We start from the raw sequence: 17,372 nt of genomic DNA on the forward strand, positions 1-17,372 counted from the left end.
CACCATGCTGTACATCACATCCTCAAATCTTAACTCACTTATAACTGGAAGTTTACACATTTTGACCACTGTGAATCCATTACTCAGCCACCCTTCCTTACCTATTACTTCTGGAAACCAGCAATCTGTTATCTGTTTCCAGGAGTTTGATATATATATATATATATATATATATATATATATATATATATTCCAAATATAAGTCAAATCATACAGTTTTTCTTTTTGACTTATTTCACTTTTGATAAACCCCTCAAAGTCCATCCATGTAGTCATATGTGACATGATTTTACTCTGTTTTGTGTCTGAATAATATTTATCATATTTTCTTTAAATATTAAAATGCCAGTGGACACTTACTTTGTTTCCATGTATTGACTATTATAAATAATGCTGCATTAACATGGGGGTGCAGATATTTCTTTGAGATAGAGATTTAATTTCATTTGGGTCTATATTCAGAAATGGAATCGCTGGATCATATTTTAGTTATTGGATTAGTTTATTGAGGGAGTTACACATTGTGGATTTCCATAGAGGTTGCATCAATTTACATTCCCAGGAACATTACCGAAAAGTTACTCTTTCTCCACATCCTCGGCAACTTTTCTTATCTCTTGTCTTTTTAATAGGTAGCCATTTTAATAGATACGAGGTGATATCTCATTGTGGTTTTTTTATGTTTATTTATTTTTGAGACAGAGAGAGAGAGAGAGAGAGAGAGAGAGAGAGAAAGCAAGTGGGGGAGGAACAGAGAGAGAGAGACAGACAGACAGAATCTGAAGCAGGCTCCAGGCTCTGATCCTGATGTGAGGCTCAAGCTCACAAACTGCGAAATCATGACCTTAGCCAAAGTCCAATGTTTAACTGACTGAGCCACCCAGGTGCCCCTCTCATTGTGGTTTTGATTTGCATTTCCCTCAAGATTAGTTTGTCAAATATCTTTTCATATCCCTATTTGGCATGTATTATGTCTTCTTTGAAAAATTGTCTATTCAGACCCTGTGCCCATTTTAAAACTCAAATTGTGTTTTTGCTGTTAAATTTGTATGAGTTCTATGTATATTTTGGAAAATAACAGCTTATCCGGTAAACAATTTTCAAATATATTGTCCCATTGTGTGGGTTGCCTTTTCACTTTTTTTTTTCTCTGCAGAAACATTTAATATTGTTTTCGTTTTATTTATTTCAGAGAAAGAGAGACCAAGCTGGGGAGGGGGTGGAGGGAGAGAGAGGGAGGGAGGGAGAGGAAGAAAGACATCATAGAGATAGAGCAGGCTCCACACTAGGGACAGACCCCAGCATGGAGCTCAATTCCACGACCTTGGGATCATGACCCAAGCCAAAATGAAGACTTGGACACTTAACCTACTGAGCCACCCAGGTGCCCCACTATGCAGAAGCATTTTATTTATTTTTTAAAATGTGTATATTATTATTTTATTATTGTATTAATGAAATGTGTATAAAGAACGCCAAACATTAGCATAATATTTATCCATTTGTCAGGCACTGGACACTAGGGATGTTTCCATAATTTGACTATTGTTTATGATGCTGCTATAAAACTCAGGCTACATGTATCCCTTTGAATTAGTAATTTTGAACTCTTTGGATAAATACCTAGTGGTGAAATTGCTAAGGTAGTTCTAATTTTAACTTTTTGAGGAACCTCCATATTTGTTTCTGGAGTACCTGAACTAATTTGCTTTCCCACCAACAGTGCAGGAGAGTTTCCCTTTATCCTCATCCCTGACAACACCTGTTGTTCCCTGTGTTGTTTTCCTTCCTTTTCAATTTCTTGGAATAGTTTAGATAAATAAGTATTAACTCTGCTTCATTTAATTTTATTTTTTTTTATTTTTCCCTTTTTAAAAAATTTAAATATTACTTATTTACTGTATAATGCAATGTTGGTTTCAGGAGTAAAATTCAGTAATTCATCACTTACATACAACATCCAGTGCTAATCATAAGTGCCCTCTTTAATTCCCATCACCCAACTAGCCCATCACCTACCAACCTCCATCCATCAACCCGTAGTTATTTCTCTAAAATTAAGAGTCCCTTGTGATTTGTTTCTCTCTCTTGTATACCTCTCTTCCCATATGTTCATCTGTTTTATTTCTTAAATCCCACATATGAGTGAAATCTTATGTATTTGTCTTTCTCGGATTGACTTATTCTGCTTAGCATAATACATTCTGGCTCCAAACACATCATTTCAAATATCAAGACTCCATTCTTTTTTGATGACTGAGTAATGTCCCATTGTATATATACCACATCTTTATCCATTCATCAGTAGATGGATGTTTGTGCTCTCTTCATAGTTTGGCTATCGTTGATAATACTCCTATAAACAATGGGGTTCATGTGCCTATTGGAATTAGTATTTTTTATGATTTGGGTAAATAATAATGCATTTGATGGATCATAGGGTAGTTCTATTTTTAGTTTCTTGAGGAATCTACATACTGTTTTCCAGAGTTGCTGCACCAGTTTGCTTTCCCATGGACAATGCAAGAGGGTTACCTTTTCATTGCAGCCTCATCAACACCTGCTGTTTATTATGTGTTAATTGTAGCCATTCTGACAGATGTGAGGCAATATCTCATCATGGTTTTGATTTATATACCCCTGATGATGAATGATGTTCACTGTCTTTTCATGTGTATGTTAGTCACCTGATGCCTTCTTTGGAAAAGTGTCTATTCATGTCTTCTGCCCATTTCCTAACTGGATTATTTTTTCCTGGGTGTTGACTTTGATTAGTATTTTATAGATTTTGGATACTAACCCATTATCAGATATGTCATTTGCAAATATCTTCTCTCATTCAGTAGGCTGTCTTTTAGTTTTGATGATTTTATTTCCTTCACTGTGCAGAAGAATTTTATCCTGATGAAGTCCCAAAAGTTCATGTTTATTTTTTTTCCCTTGCCTTTGGTGACTTGTCTAGTAAGAAGTTGCTCTGGGCAAGGTCAAAGAGGTTGCTGACTATTTTCTCCTCTAGGATTTTGATTGTTTTCTGTCTCATATTTAGGTCTTTCAACCATTTTGAATTTACTTTTGTGTATGGTGTAAGAAAGTGGTCCAGGTCCATTCTTCTACATGTTGCCATCCAGTCTTCCCAACACTATTTTTTAAAGGGACTGTCTTATTTCCATTGGTTGTTCTTTCCTACTTTGTTGAAGATTAGTTGACCATATATATGTGGGTCTAATACTGGGTTTTATCCTTTTATCTACTGATTTATGTATCGGTTACAAAAACAATACCATATGGTCTTGATGAGTACAGCTTTGTAATATAGTTTGAAATGTGGAATTGTGATGCCTCCAGTTTTGCTTTTCTTTTTCAAGATTGCTCTGGCTATTCGGAGTCTTTGTGATTGCACACAAATTTTAGGATTGTGTGTTCTAGCTCCACAGAAAATGCTGGTGGTATTTGTAGAGATTGGATTAAATGCATAGATTGCTTTGGGTAGTAGAGACATTTTAACAGTGTTTATTCCTCCAATTAATGAGCATGGAATGGTTTTACATTGTTTTGCGTCCTATTTTTTTTCAGAAGTGTTCTATAGTTTTCAGATGACAGATCTTTTACCTCTTTTGTTAGGTTTATTCCTAGGTATCTTATTGTTTTTGGTGAAATTGCAAATGGGATTGATTTCTTGATTTATTTTTTCTGCTACTTAGTTATTGATGTATAGAAATGCAATGGATTTCTGCACATTGATTTATATCTCACAACTTTGCTAAATTCATGCATTAGTTCTAGCAATTTTTTTGGTGGAGTCTTCAGGTTTTGTACATAAAGTATCATGTCATCTGATAATATTGAAATTTGACCTCTTCCTTGTGAATTTGGATGCCTTTTATTTTTTGTTGTTGTTGTCTGATTGCTGAGGCTAAGACTTCTAGTACTATATTAAACAGTAATTGTGCAAGTGGATGCACTTGACTTTTTTGGGATTGTAAGATAAATGCTCTGTTTTTCCCAAGTAAGAATGATTTTAGCTGTGAGTCTTTCATATATGGCCTTTATTATATTGAAGTATGTTCCCTCCATTCCTTCTTGTTGAGAGTTTTTATCAAGAATGGACGCTGTTTTTGTCAAATGCTTTTTTTCTCCATCTATTGACAGAATCATATGGTTCTTACCTTTTCTTTTAACAATGTTGTGTATGAATATGATTGGTTTGCCAATATTGGACCAGCCCAGAAATAAACCCAACTTGATCGTGGTGAATAATTATTTTAATGTACTGTTAAATTCAATTTGCTAATATCTTGTCAGAATTTTTGCATCCAGGTACATCAAGAATATTGGATTCTAATTCTCCTTTTTAGTGGGGTCTTTGGTTTTGGAAAATAGATAATGCTGGTTTTGTAGAATGATTTTGGAAGTTTCTCTTCTATTTCTACTTTTTGGAAACAGTTTAAGAATAACAGGTTTTAACTCTCTCTTATATGTCTGGTAGAATTCCCCTGGGAAGCCATCTAACCGAGGACCCTTGTTTGTTAGGAGATTTTTGATAACTAATTCAATTTCTTCACTAGTTATGGGTCTGTTCAATTTTTTTCTATTTCTTCCTGTTTGAGTTTTGGTAGTGTGTGGGTGTCTAGGAATTTGTCCATTTCTTCCATGTTGTCCAGTTTGTTGGCATATAATTTTTTAAATTATCTCTAATAATCTTATTTGAAGTGTTGGTTGTGGTAAGTCCATTTTCATTTGTGATTTTATCTATTTTGATTCTCTCTCTTTTGTTTTTGAGAAGTCTGGCTATGGGTTTATAAGTTTTATTTGTTCAAAAAATCAGCTCTTAGTTTCATTGATCTGTTTTAGTGTTTTTTTGTGTGTTTGTTTGGATTCTATGTTGTTAAGTTCAGCTCTGATCTTTATTATTTCTCTTCTTCTGCTGGCCTTGGGGTTTCTTTGATGTTATGCTTCCAGTTCTTGTAGGTGTGCTGTTAGATTTTGTATTTGGGACTTTTCTTGTTCCTTGAGTTAGGTCAGGATTGCAATGTATTTTCCTCTTAGGACTGCCTTTGCTATATCCCAAAGGTTTCAGACTGTTGTGTTTTCATTTTCATTTGCTTCCATAGATTTTTTTATTTTTATTTTTTTCTTTAACTTCCTGGCTGACCCATTCATTCTTTAGTAGTATGTTCTTTAATCTTCATGCATTTGGAGGTTTTCCAAACTTTTTCCTGTGGTTGATTTCAAGTTTCATAGCATCATGATCTGAAAATGTGCATGGTATGGTCTCAATTATTTTATATTTATTAAGGGCTTTTTTGACCCAGTATGTGATCTATCTTGGAGAATGTTCCATGTTCACTGGAGAAGAATGTGTATTATGCTGCTTTTGGATGAAAATCTCTGAATATATCTGTCAAGTCCATCTGGTACAGTGTATTTTTCAGGGCCGTTGTGTGCGTATTGATTTTATGCCTAGACGATCTGTCCATTACTGTAAGTGGAGTATTAAAGTATCCTGCATTACCACATTCTTACCAATGAGGTTGCTTATGTTTGTGATTAACTGTTTTATATATATGTGTGTGTGCTACCGAATTGGATGCATTAACATTTATAACTGTTAGCTCTTCTTTTTGGATAGACCCCATAATTATGATATAATGCCCTTCTTCATCTCTTGGTACAGCCTTTCGTTTAAAGTCTGGTTTGTCTGATATAAGTATGGCTACTACAGCTTTCTTTGACTTCCAGTAGCCCAGTAGGTTTTTCTCCATCCCCTCACTTTCAATCTGAAAGTGTCCTGAAATCTGAAATGGGTCTCTTGTAGACAGCAAATAGATGGGTCTTGTTTGTTATCTATTCTGATACCCTATGTCTTTTGATTTGAGCATTTAGTCCATTTACATTCAGTGTTATTATTGAAAGATATGGGTTTAGAGTCATTGTGATATCTCTAGGTTTCATGCTTGTAGTGATGTCTCTGTTGCTTTGTTGTCTTTGAAACATTCTACTCTCAGTGTCCCCCTCAGGATCTATTGTAGCTGTGGTTTAGTCCTGATGAACCCCTTCAATTTTTGTTTGTTTTGGAAAACCTTTATCTCTCCTTCTATTCTGAATGACAGGTTTGCTGGATAAAGATTCTTGGCTGCATATTTTTTCCTATTCAGCACATCGAAAATTTCCTGCCACTCCTTTCTGGCCTGCCAAGTTTCAGTAGATAGGTCTGCTACTACTCTTATGTGTCTACCTTTATAGGTTAATGCCCGTTTGTCCCTAAATGCTTTAAGAATTCTCGCTTTACCTGTGTGGTTCATCAGTTTCACTATGATATGTTGTGCAGGAGATTGATTCAAGTTATGTGTGAAGGGAGTTATCTGTGCCTCCTGGATTTCAATGTCTTTTTTCCCCCAGATTGGGGAAGTTTTCAGCTATGATTTCTTCAAGTACACCTTCTGTCTGTTTCTCTCTCTCTTCTTTTTCTGGAACTTCTATTATACGGATATTATTACATTTCATTGAATCACTTAGTTCTGTAATTCTCCCCATGTGGTCTAGAATTTTTTTTTATCTTTTTCTCAACTTCATCTTTTTCCATAATTTTATCACGTATTTAATTTATTCCGCCCTCTGCTTCTTCAATCCTCGGTGTCACCGCCTCTAATTTATTTTGCATCTCATTTACAACATTTTTTTAATTTCATCATGACAATTTATTAGCTCCTTGATATCTACAGAAATAGATTCTCTGCTGTCTTCTATACTTTTTTCAAGCCCAGCGAGTAATCTTTTAACTATTATTCTAAATTCTTGTTCAGTTATATCGTTTATATCTGTTTTTGTCAATTCTCTAGCTGTCATATCTTCCTAGAATTTCATTTGAGGAGAATTCTTCTGTTTCATCATTTTGGCTAGTTTTCTGCCTCTTATGTGTTTCAAAAGCTTGTTATGTATCCTGCATCTGCAGGCACTACTATATGAAAGAAGAGTCATACACTGTCCAGGGCCTGGTCTTTCAGGAGGTAAATTTCTCTCCGTTGTTGTGACTTTGGTTGCTCTATCTCCCTACTCGTAATGATGTGTTGGCCCCTTCAGGAGGTGTGCTTTGATTTGTTCATTGAAGTACTCCTTGAAAAGAGAACCAACAAAAACAAAGCAAAAAACAGAAACAAAAACAAAAAGCAAAAAAAAAAACAAAAACAAAAACAAAAAACCACAAAACAAAAAAAACCCAGCTACAACAAAACAACTGGGCAGGGGAAAAAGAAAAGAAAATTGACAAGGCAGAGAAACTATACTACTTAATCAGACAGACAGAGAGAGAGAGAGAGAGAGGAAAATAAAGAAGGAGATATTGAATAGGTAGAAAGAGAATAGATTAAATATGCCTGCTTAAACAAACCAACAACCAGAATAACCAGACTCTGGAAGGAAGAAATAAGAAGGAGAAAAGGAAGAAAATACATATACATATTATATATATTAATATATAATATACATAATACATATACATATTATATATATTATTATATAATATGCATATATATTATGTGTATATGTATACATATGTATGTGTATATATATATAAAATAGTCCAAGAATTAAATCATAAATGCAAAATGGCTGGGTGCCTTGGAACCAGGTGCAGTGCTGGTCTGGAGGAGAGGCTCTCTGGTTTGTCAGTGTCAGTCTCTGGTGGCCACCCAGTTACCAGATGCAGAGGGGCATGGTTTGCTGTAGGTGGGTTCCGCCTTCACTGTGGGTCTGCTGTCCATTCCTTGAATCCCCACCTTGTTGGTGATGGGGAGAAAAATGGTGATACCCCAGTCTCTCTTCATGGATTGGGTGTCTCAAACCACCCGGTTCCTCATAGTGTTATCACAGCGCCACAGGCATGAAAAAGGAGGTTTGTCCCACTCCACTGTTTCCTGAGCCTCCCTGGCTCTTGGCTGGAATTTAAACCACAATGTCTTCAAGGGCCCTGCTCTTCCAGGGAAGTGCTGCTCCATGCCACTGATATATGGCCTCTGGCTATTGGGCACAGGCAGTCTTTGTCCTTTGACTGGTATTATACCTTCTTCCCACAGCACTCCAGAAAGTGGATTACTTTCTCCCACTGTGGATTGGTCCTCCTAACTAGATATGAAGCCCAGGGTTGGCTTCCTTCTTCCCCAGGTGTGGGAAAAGGGCAGCCAGCCCCAGTTCGGAGAAAGCCTGGCAGTTAGAAATTGGATCTTTCTCCATCTCAAGTCCGTGGTTTTTCTCTTGTCTAGATACTGTCCTATGCTTTCACAGCCTCTCTTTCTCTTCCCTTTGTCTCTCTGCAGAAGAGTTTCCCTCCCCTCTGTGCCTATGGACCCCGTTTTATCTCTCCCACTTTGCAGTCACACACCTGTGGTCCATCAGGTTGTCCTCGTGGGTCCCCAGAGAACTGTCTGTCACTCTACAGCCCAGACTCTTGGAATTAAAAGTCCTTTGGCCTCAACACTGCAATGTTTGAAGGATGAGGGAACTTCAGGTCCCCCTACTTCTCTGCCATGTTGGATCCTCTAGGATTTTCAACTCACAGTGTCATGACATCTATAAATACAACTTTATTCATTATCAGTCTGTATGCTTTTAATAAATTTTATTATTTTTATCTTAAAATATTGATTAGAACTTCTGATGTTATGTTAAAATACAAATGACAAGATATACTTGTTTTGTTTTGATTTTCTGTGATATGGGCATGGTGACATTTAGAAAATATTCATCATTAATAGTGATTTCAGTTGTAGACCTTTCATAGATGTAGATTTATCAATTGGAAAAAGCTGACTTTTATTCCAAGATGACTAAGAGTATTTATCCTCAATGCATGCTGGGTTTATTCAAATTATTGTATGTAATCCGTTGTAGGAGTTACTTTTTTTATACTTTATTCTATGAATTTGATATATGTTATCTAAATCAGTATTCAAATGTAAACAAATATTGCATTCATGGTAAAAATCTCACTTGATAATGGTTTATAATAATTTTCCTGTATTCCTGGGATCAGTTTGCTAATATTTGAAGATTTTAATAATTCATGTGTTCATGAGTTACAACAGTTTGTAGTTTTCTTTTAATGTCTGACTTTGGTATTACAGTAATACTGTGCTCACAGAATATGTTTGAAAATGTTTCTTTTCCCTCTATTTCTTGAGGAAGGTTGTAAACCACTGCTCATAGCCATCCACTCAATGCTCTAGAATCCACTAGTAAAGCCATTTGAATCTGGACTTACAGAATTGATATTGAAAATTGTGGGGAATAAGCTTAGGAATCCCCCAGGCTTACACCAATGGGTTAACAAGGCATAAAGAAATACAAAGCAGTAATATGCTCACACCTGAGTTTGGGTAAACAAGATTGGCACCCCAAGAATAGGGAGGTGCAAAGGCAACCCCAGAGAGAGGATACAAAGGTCCCCAGACTAGAGAAGGGGTGCAGAGCCCCCCCCAGAATAGAGAGGGAGGGGCAAGACCCCCAAAATAGGAGTGCAAAGACACCGATTACAAAGATATAGGTGGTAAACAAGAATAGGCGTTCAGGGCATAAGTGCCCCCCAATTTAGTACTTTAGCAAGAAACTGCTCTCACAGGAGGGAAGGACCAAGTTAGGCAAACAGGTAAATTAGACTATAGACTGCTGTGCTGCAGGCAAAGCAGCCTAGAGCAGAGATGGTTAACAAAAGAAAAGGTGCCTTGTTAACCCTGAGGTTATTCCCCCATATGTCTTTTATTCAAATAATTATTATTTTAAAATATATTTAATATAAATATATAAATATAAAATATAAATATATAAATATATAACATATAAATATAAAATATAAATATATACATTATATAAAATATATTTAAAATATTTAAAATAATTATTATATTAAAATATAATAAAATTATATTGACCCAAACCATCCTTGCAATCGAAGAATAAAGCCCATTTGATTGTGGTGAATGATTTTTTAATGTATTTTTGGATTCCCTTTGCTAGTACTTTTTTTTAGTGTGTTTTTTTTTAATCTAGGTTAATCAGAAATATTGATCTGTAGTTCTCTTCTTTAGAGGAGTCATTATCTGATTTTGGTATCAGGGTAATGCTGGTCTCATAAAATAACTTTGGAAGTTTTTCTTCCTTTTTTGTTTTCATTTTGGAATAGTTTGAGAAAAATAGTATTAACTCGTCTTTAAATATTTGGTATAACTTACTTGTGAGGCCACCTGGCTCTGACTTTTAGTTTACTGTGAGGTTTTTAATTACTAATTCAGTTTTTTGTTCTGGTAATAATCTGTTAAAATTATATACTTCTTGCTTCAGTTTCAGTAGTGTATTTTTTGTAAGAATTTATCCATTTCTTCTAGGTTGTCCATTTGTTGGCTATACTTTATCATAATACATTCTTATCATTGTTTTCATTTCTGTTATGTTGTTATTTCTTCTCTCTCCTTTGTAATTTTATTTATTTTGGTCATTTTTCTTTTCTTCCTGTTAAGTCTGGCTATATGTTTTTCAATATTAATTTTTTTTCCCAAATAACAACCTCCTGGTTTCATTCATCTGTTCTATTTTATTGTTGTTGTTTTGTTGTGGTTTTAGATTCTATACCATTTATTTCCACCCTATTTGTTATTATTTACCTCCCACTTCTGGTTTTAAGACTTTTTGTTGATCTTTGGCTGGCTCCTTTAGGTATAAGGTTACGTATTTGAGAGACTTTTCTTACTTCTTTTCTATAGGCCTCTATCTACTTCTCTCATAGAAAAATTTTTGCTGCTTTCCAAAGGTTTCAAAAAGTTGTTTTCATTTTCATTTGTTTCCAGAAAATTTGTATTTCTCCTTTTGTTTCTTGGTTGATGCATTCATTGCTTAGCAACATGTTACCTAACCTACATGTGTTTTTAGTATTTCCAGATTTATTCTTGTGTTTGCCTTCCAGTTTCATGATGTTGTGGTCAGAAAAGGTGCATTTTATGATTTGATGTTTTTGAATTTGTTGAGGATTCTTTTGTGGCCTAATATTTGATATATTCTGAGGAATTTTCCATGTTCACTTGTAAAGAATGTGTATTTTGCTTTTTAGCATGGAATGTTCAGAATATATCTGATAAGTCCATCTGGTCCAGTGTCATTTCAAGCCGTTGTCTCTTTGCCGGTTTTCTGTTTCCATGATATGATCATTGAAGTAAGTGAGTATTGAAGTTCCCTACTATTATTGTGCTATTATCGATTAGTTCTTTCATGTTTGTTATTAAACTTTTATGTATTTGGGTGTTCCCATGTTAGGTGCATATTATAATTTTATTTATAATTTATAAATATTTTTTTATAATTTATAAATTGTTTATTTTTAAATTTATATAATTTAATTTATATATTTATAATTGTTATATCTTCTTATTGGGTTGTCTCTTTCATGATTATATAGTGCCATTCTTTGTTTTTTGTTACAGTCTCTGTTTCAAAATCTAGTTTGTCCAATATAAGTTTGCTACTCTGGCTTTATTTTGACATCGATTTATGTGACACATTTTTCTACATGTCTTCACTTTTAATCTGCAGATAAATTTCAGTGAGAAATGAGTTTCCTGTAGGCATAATATAGATGGACCTTGTTTTCTATTTATTCTTTCACCATATGTCTTTAGATTGGATCATTTAGTCCATTTACATTCAAAGTAGTTATTAATGGATATGTATTTATTGCCATTTTATTACTTGTTTCTGGTCATCTTCTTGAATATCTTGTCTAGTTTTCTTTCATATTTGACTTTTTTAAGTGATATATTTGGATTTTTTCTTTATTCTGTGCATATTTATTCATGGTTTTCACTTTATGGTTACCATTAAGTTTATATATAACATCTTCTGCATATTACTGTCTATAATAACTTGATGGTCATTTAAGTTTGAACCCATTCTGTACTCCTCTCCTCCCCAAGTTTTAGGTATGTGGTGTCATATTTTACATCACTTATTTTGTGAGTTCCTTAACTGATTTTTTACAGAAAAAGTAATTTTCACTGTTCTTGTGTTCCCTACCTTCATACTGTCACTTTGTTTTTCCCTTTCCACTGACAAAATCCCCTTTAGTAATTTTGGCAAATCTGTTTCAGTGGTCAAAAACTCCTTTAGTTTTTATTTGTCTGGGAGACTTTTTGTCTCTCCTTCATTCTGAATGATAGCTTTGCTGGATAGAGTATTCTTGTCTGCAGACTTTTTTTCCCCATTCAGCACTTTGAATATATTATGTAATTGCCTTCTGGCTTGGAAAGCTCCTACTGAAAAACCTGCTGATAACCTCATGATGTTTCCTTTGTAAATAATTATCTTCTTGTGTATTTCTGATTTTAATCATTTTTCTTTTTCATTGTCTCTTCCCATTTTATTTACAATATGTCTTGTTGTGGATATGCTTTTGTGGATTTTTTGGGGGTGTTCTGTGTCTCATGAATCTGTATCTGTTTCCTTCCCTAAATTTGGTAAAGTTTAAGCTATTATTTCTTCAAATTATCCCCTCCCCCTTTCCCCTCTCTTCTACTTTTAGACTCTTATAAAACAAATGGTATTATGTAATGGAGACAGTGGATTATTAGTCTATTCTCTACTGCATAATTTTCTTTTTTCTTTTGTTCAGCATGTTAACATTCTGTTTCTCTGTCTAATAGATCATCTCTGCTTCATCTAGCCTGTAATTTATTTCATCAAATGTGTTTCTGATTTAATTTATTTTACCTTTATGTCCACTATGTCATTCCTTATCTTTGTATTAATGGTCTTACTGAAGCCTTTGACTCTTTTTTCAAGTTAACAAAGTATCTTTATAATCATTATTTGAAATTCTATATAAGGCATGTTACTTATATTTGTTTGATTTAGATTTCTGGCTGTGGCCTGTTCTTTCATTTGGGACAAATTTCTCTGTCTTCTCAATTTTTCTAATCCTCTGTATCTGTTTCTGTGTATTAGCAAAGTCAGCTATGTAAGAATGAAAAATTTAAAAAAATGAGGGGCGCCTGGGTGGCTCAGTTGGTTAAGCCTCCGACTTCTGCTCAGGTCATGATCTCATGGTCCGTGAGTTCAAGCCCCGCATTGGACTCTGTGCCGACAGCTCAGTCTGGAGTCTGCTTCAGATTCTGTGTCTCCCTCTCTCTCTGACCCTCCCCCATTCATGCTCTGTCTTTCTCTGTCTCAAAAATAAATAAACATTAAAAAAGCTAAAAAAAATGATAACATACATGTTTACTTACAAGTGAATTAGAATGAGAGATCAATTTACTTATATATTCAGGTACCACAGAGTTAGGGGGGCAAATATTTACAATTGTTAGCTCTTCTTGATGGATAGACTTCTTAATTCTGATATAATGCCCTTCTTCATCTCTTGTTACACTCTTTGCTTTAAAATCTAGTTTGGGGGAGACTGAGTGGTTCAGTTGGTTAAATGTCCAACTTTGGCTCTGGTCATAATCTCATAGTTTGTGAGTTTGAGCCCCACGTTGGGCTCTGTGCTGACAACTCAGAATCTGGAGCCTGATTCAGATTTTATGTTTCCCTCTCTGTCTGCACCCCCCCATGCTCTGTCTGTCTCTTTCTAAAAAAATAAACATTAAAATTAATAAAAAATAAAAATAAATAAAAAAATTAGTTTGTCTGATAAAAGTAAGACTATTCTGGATTTCTTTTGACATCTGTTAGTGTGATAGACGGTTCTACATACCCTCACTTCTGGTCCACAGATGTCCTCAGGCCTAAAATAAGTCTCTTGTAGGCAGCATGGAGATGGATTTTGTTTTTTTATCCATTCTGATACTTTATGTATTTTTATTGGGCCATTTAGTCCATTTCTATTCAGAGTGATTATTGAAAGATATGAATTTAGTGCCATTGTGTTATCTGTAGATTTTGTTTCTGGTGATTTTCTCAGGTCAAATATATAAAACAATCACAAACATAAGCAAACTCCTTGATAAAAATACTGTTATTGTATGAGACTTTAATAATCTACTTACAGCAAAAGACAGATCATCTAAGAAGAAAATCAACAAGGAAACAACAGCTCCCAATGTCACACTGGGCCAGATGGACTTAACAGATATATCCAGAACATTTTATCCTAAACAGCAGAATACACATTTTCTTGAGTGCACATGGAACATTCTCCAGAATAAATCACATATTGGGCCCAAATCAGCCCTCAACAAGTACAAAAATATGATATCATACCATATACATTTTCAGATCACAACACTGTGAAACTCAAAATCAACCACAAGAGAAAAAAACTTGGAAAGCCCTCAAATACATTGAAGTTAAAGAACATCCCACTAAAGAATGAATGGGTAACCCTAAAATTGAAGAAGAAATTAAAATAAAAATACAAGGAAGCAAAAAAAAAAAAAAAAGAAAATATGACATTCCAAACACTTTGGGATGCAGCAAAGGCAGTTCAAAGAAAATGCATTGCAATTCAGGCCTGTCTCAAGAAGCAAGAAATGTTCCAAGTGCATAACCTAGTCATACACTTAAAGGATCTAGAAAAGGATCAGCAAATAAAGCCCAAGTCTGCAGAGGGAAAATAATAAAGATTAGAGCAGAAATAAATGATATGGAATCCAAAAATTAAAAAAAAAACCAGTAGAACATATGAATGAAACTAAAGGAGAGTTCTCTGAAAGAATAAGCAAAATTGATAAACCCATAGCCAGAATTCTCAAAAAGAAAATATAGAAGATCCAAATAGATAAAATCACAAATGGAAGGGGAGAGATTACAACCAACACTACAGAAATATAAACAAATATGAGAAAACTATGAAAGAACATATGCCAACAAACTGGACAAACCGGAAGAAATGGACAAATTCTTAGAAACTTACACACTACAAAAACTCAAATGGGAAGAAATGGAAAAAATGACAAGACCCATAACCTGCAAAGAAATTGAATTGTTTATCAAAAATCACCCAACAAATAAGAGTTCTGGACCAGATGGCTTCCAGGGGTAATTCTACTAGACATTTAAAGAAGAGTTAATACCTATTCTCCTCAAATTGCTCCAAAGAATAGAAATGGAAAGAAAGGTTCCAAACTAATTCCATGAAGCTAGCATTACCTTGATTTCAAAAGGAGACAAAGATGCCACTAAAAAGGAGAATTATAGGCCAATATCCCTGATGAACCTGGATGCAAAAATTCTCAACATGATACAAACAAATTGAATTCAACAGTACATTAAAAGTATTATTCAACATCATCAAGTGGGATTTATCCCGGGGCTGCAGAGTGGGTTCAATATTTGCAAATTAATCAGTATGATACACCATATCAATACAAGAAAGGATAATAATCATATAATCTTTTCAATAGATACAGAAAAAGCATTTGACAAAATATAGTACCCTTTCTTCATAAAAACCCTAAAGAAAGTAGGGATAGAAGGAACCGACATTAACATCATAAAAGCCATATGTGAAAGGCTCACAACTAATATCATCCTCAATGGGGAGAGTCTCAGGGATTTCTCCCTATGATCAGAAACAAGACAGGGATGTCCACTCTCACCACTGTTGTTCAACATTGTACTTAAACTCCTAGTCTCAGCAATAATACAACAAAAAGGAAGGAAATCAAATTGGCAAGAAAGAAAGTTTCACTCTTCACAAATGACATGATAATATATATGGAAAACTAGAATGAACAAAAAAATTGCTACAGCTGATACATAAATTCAGCAAAGTCATAGGATATAAAATCAATGTGTAGAAATTGGCTGCATTTTTTATACATTAATAATGAAGCAACAGGGAAAGAAATCAAGGAATCAATCCCATTTACATTTGCACTTTAAAGTATGAGATACCTAGGAAAAAAATCTAACTAAAATGGTAAAAGATCTATACACTGAATACTATAGAAAGCTTATGAAAGTAATTGAAGAAGACACAATAAAATAGAGAAAAATTCCATGATCATGAATTGGAATAACAAATATTGTGAAAATGTTGATACTTACCAAAGCGATCTACACATTCAATGTGATTCCTGGCAAAATAATGCCAGCATTCTTTACAGAGTTATAACAAACAATCCCAAAATGTGTATAGAACCAGAAAAGATACCAAATAACCAAAGTAACCTTGAAAAAGAAAAATAAAGCTGGAGGAATCACAATCCTGGACTTTAAGCTTCATTAAAAAGTTGTAGTCATCAAAACAATATGTTATTGGCACAAAAAACTGCAATACAGAACAACAGAACAGAATAAAGAAACCAGAAATGGACCCAAAAATATATGGCCAACTAATCTTTGACAAAGCAGGAAAGAATATCCAATGGAAAAAAAATACTGTGTCTTCAGCAAATGGTGCTGGGAAAACTGGACGGTGACATGCAGAAGAATGAAAGTGAACCACTTTCTGAAACCGTATACAAAAATAAATTCAAAATGGGTGAAAGACCTAAATATGAGATAGGAAACCATGATAATCCTACAGGACAAGCAAGTAGCCATGCTTTGACTGTGGCCACAGCCACCTCTTACTTGACATGCATATGGGGGAAAGATAAATAAAAACAAAAATTTACTATTGCGACCTCATCAGTATAAAAAGCTTCTGCATAGCAAAGGAAACCATCAACAAAACTAAAAGGCAACCAATGGAATGGGAGAATATATTTGCAAATGACATGTCAGATAAATGGTTAGCAACCAAAATATAAATAACTTACCAAACTCAACACCTCCAAACCAAATATTCCAATGAAGAAATGAGCAGAAGACATGAATAGACACTTTTCCAAAGAAGACATAAAGATGGCTAACAGACACTTGAAAAGATGCTCAACATTGCGCATCATCGAGGATATACAAATCAACACCATGATGAGATACCTCACACCTGTCAGAATGGCTAAAATTAATAACTCAGGAAACAACAGATGTTTGTGACAATGGGGAGAAAAGGGAACACTTTTACACTGTTGGTGTGAATGCAAATGGGTGCAGCCACTCTGGAGAACAGTTTGAAAGCTGTTCAAAAAATTAAAAATAGATCTATTCTATGAGCCAGAAATTGCCCTACCAGGTATTTTTCCCAAAGGATACAAAAACGCTAATTCGAAGTTGCATATGCACCGCAATGTTTATAGCAGCACTATCAACAATAGCCAAATTATAGAAAGGGCCCAAATCTCCATCAACAGATCAATGGTTAAAGAAGATATGGTATATATAAAACCACTCAGTGATGGAAAATAATGATATCTTGCCCCTTGCAACAATGTGGATGGAACTTAAGGATATTATGCTAAGCAAAATAAGTCAGTCAGACAAAGACAGATATCATTTGATTTTACTCA

This window comes from Panthera onca, chromosome A1 (genome assembly GCF_046562875.1).
Source record: "Panthera onca isolate mPanOnc1 chromosome A1, mPanOnc1 haplotype 2, whole genome shotgun sequence".
Taxonomy (NCBI): Eukaryota; Metazoa; Chordata; class Mammalia; order Carnivora; family Felidae; genus Panthera; species Panthera onca.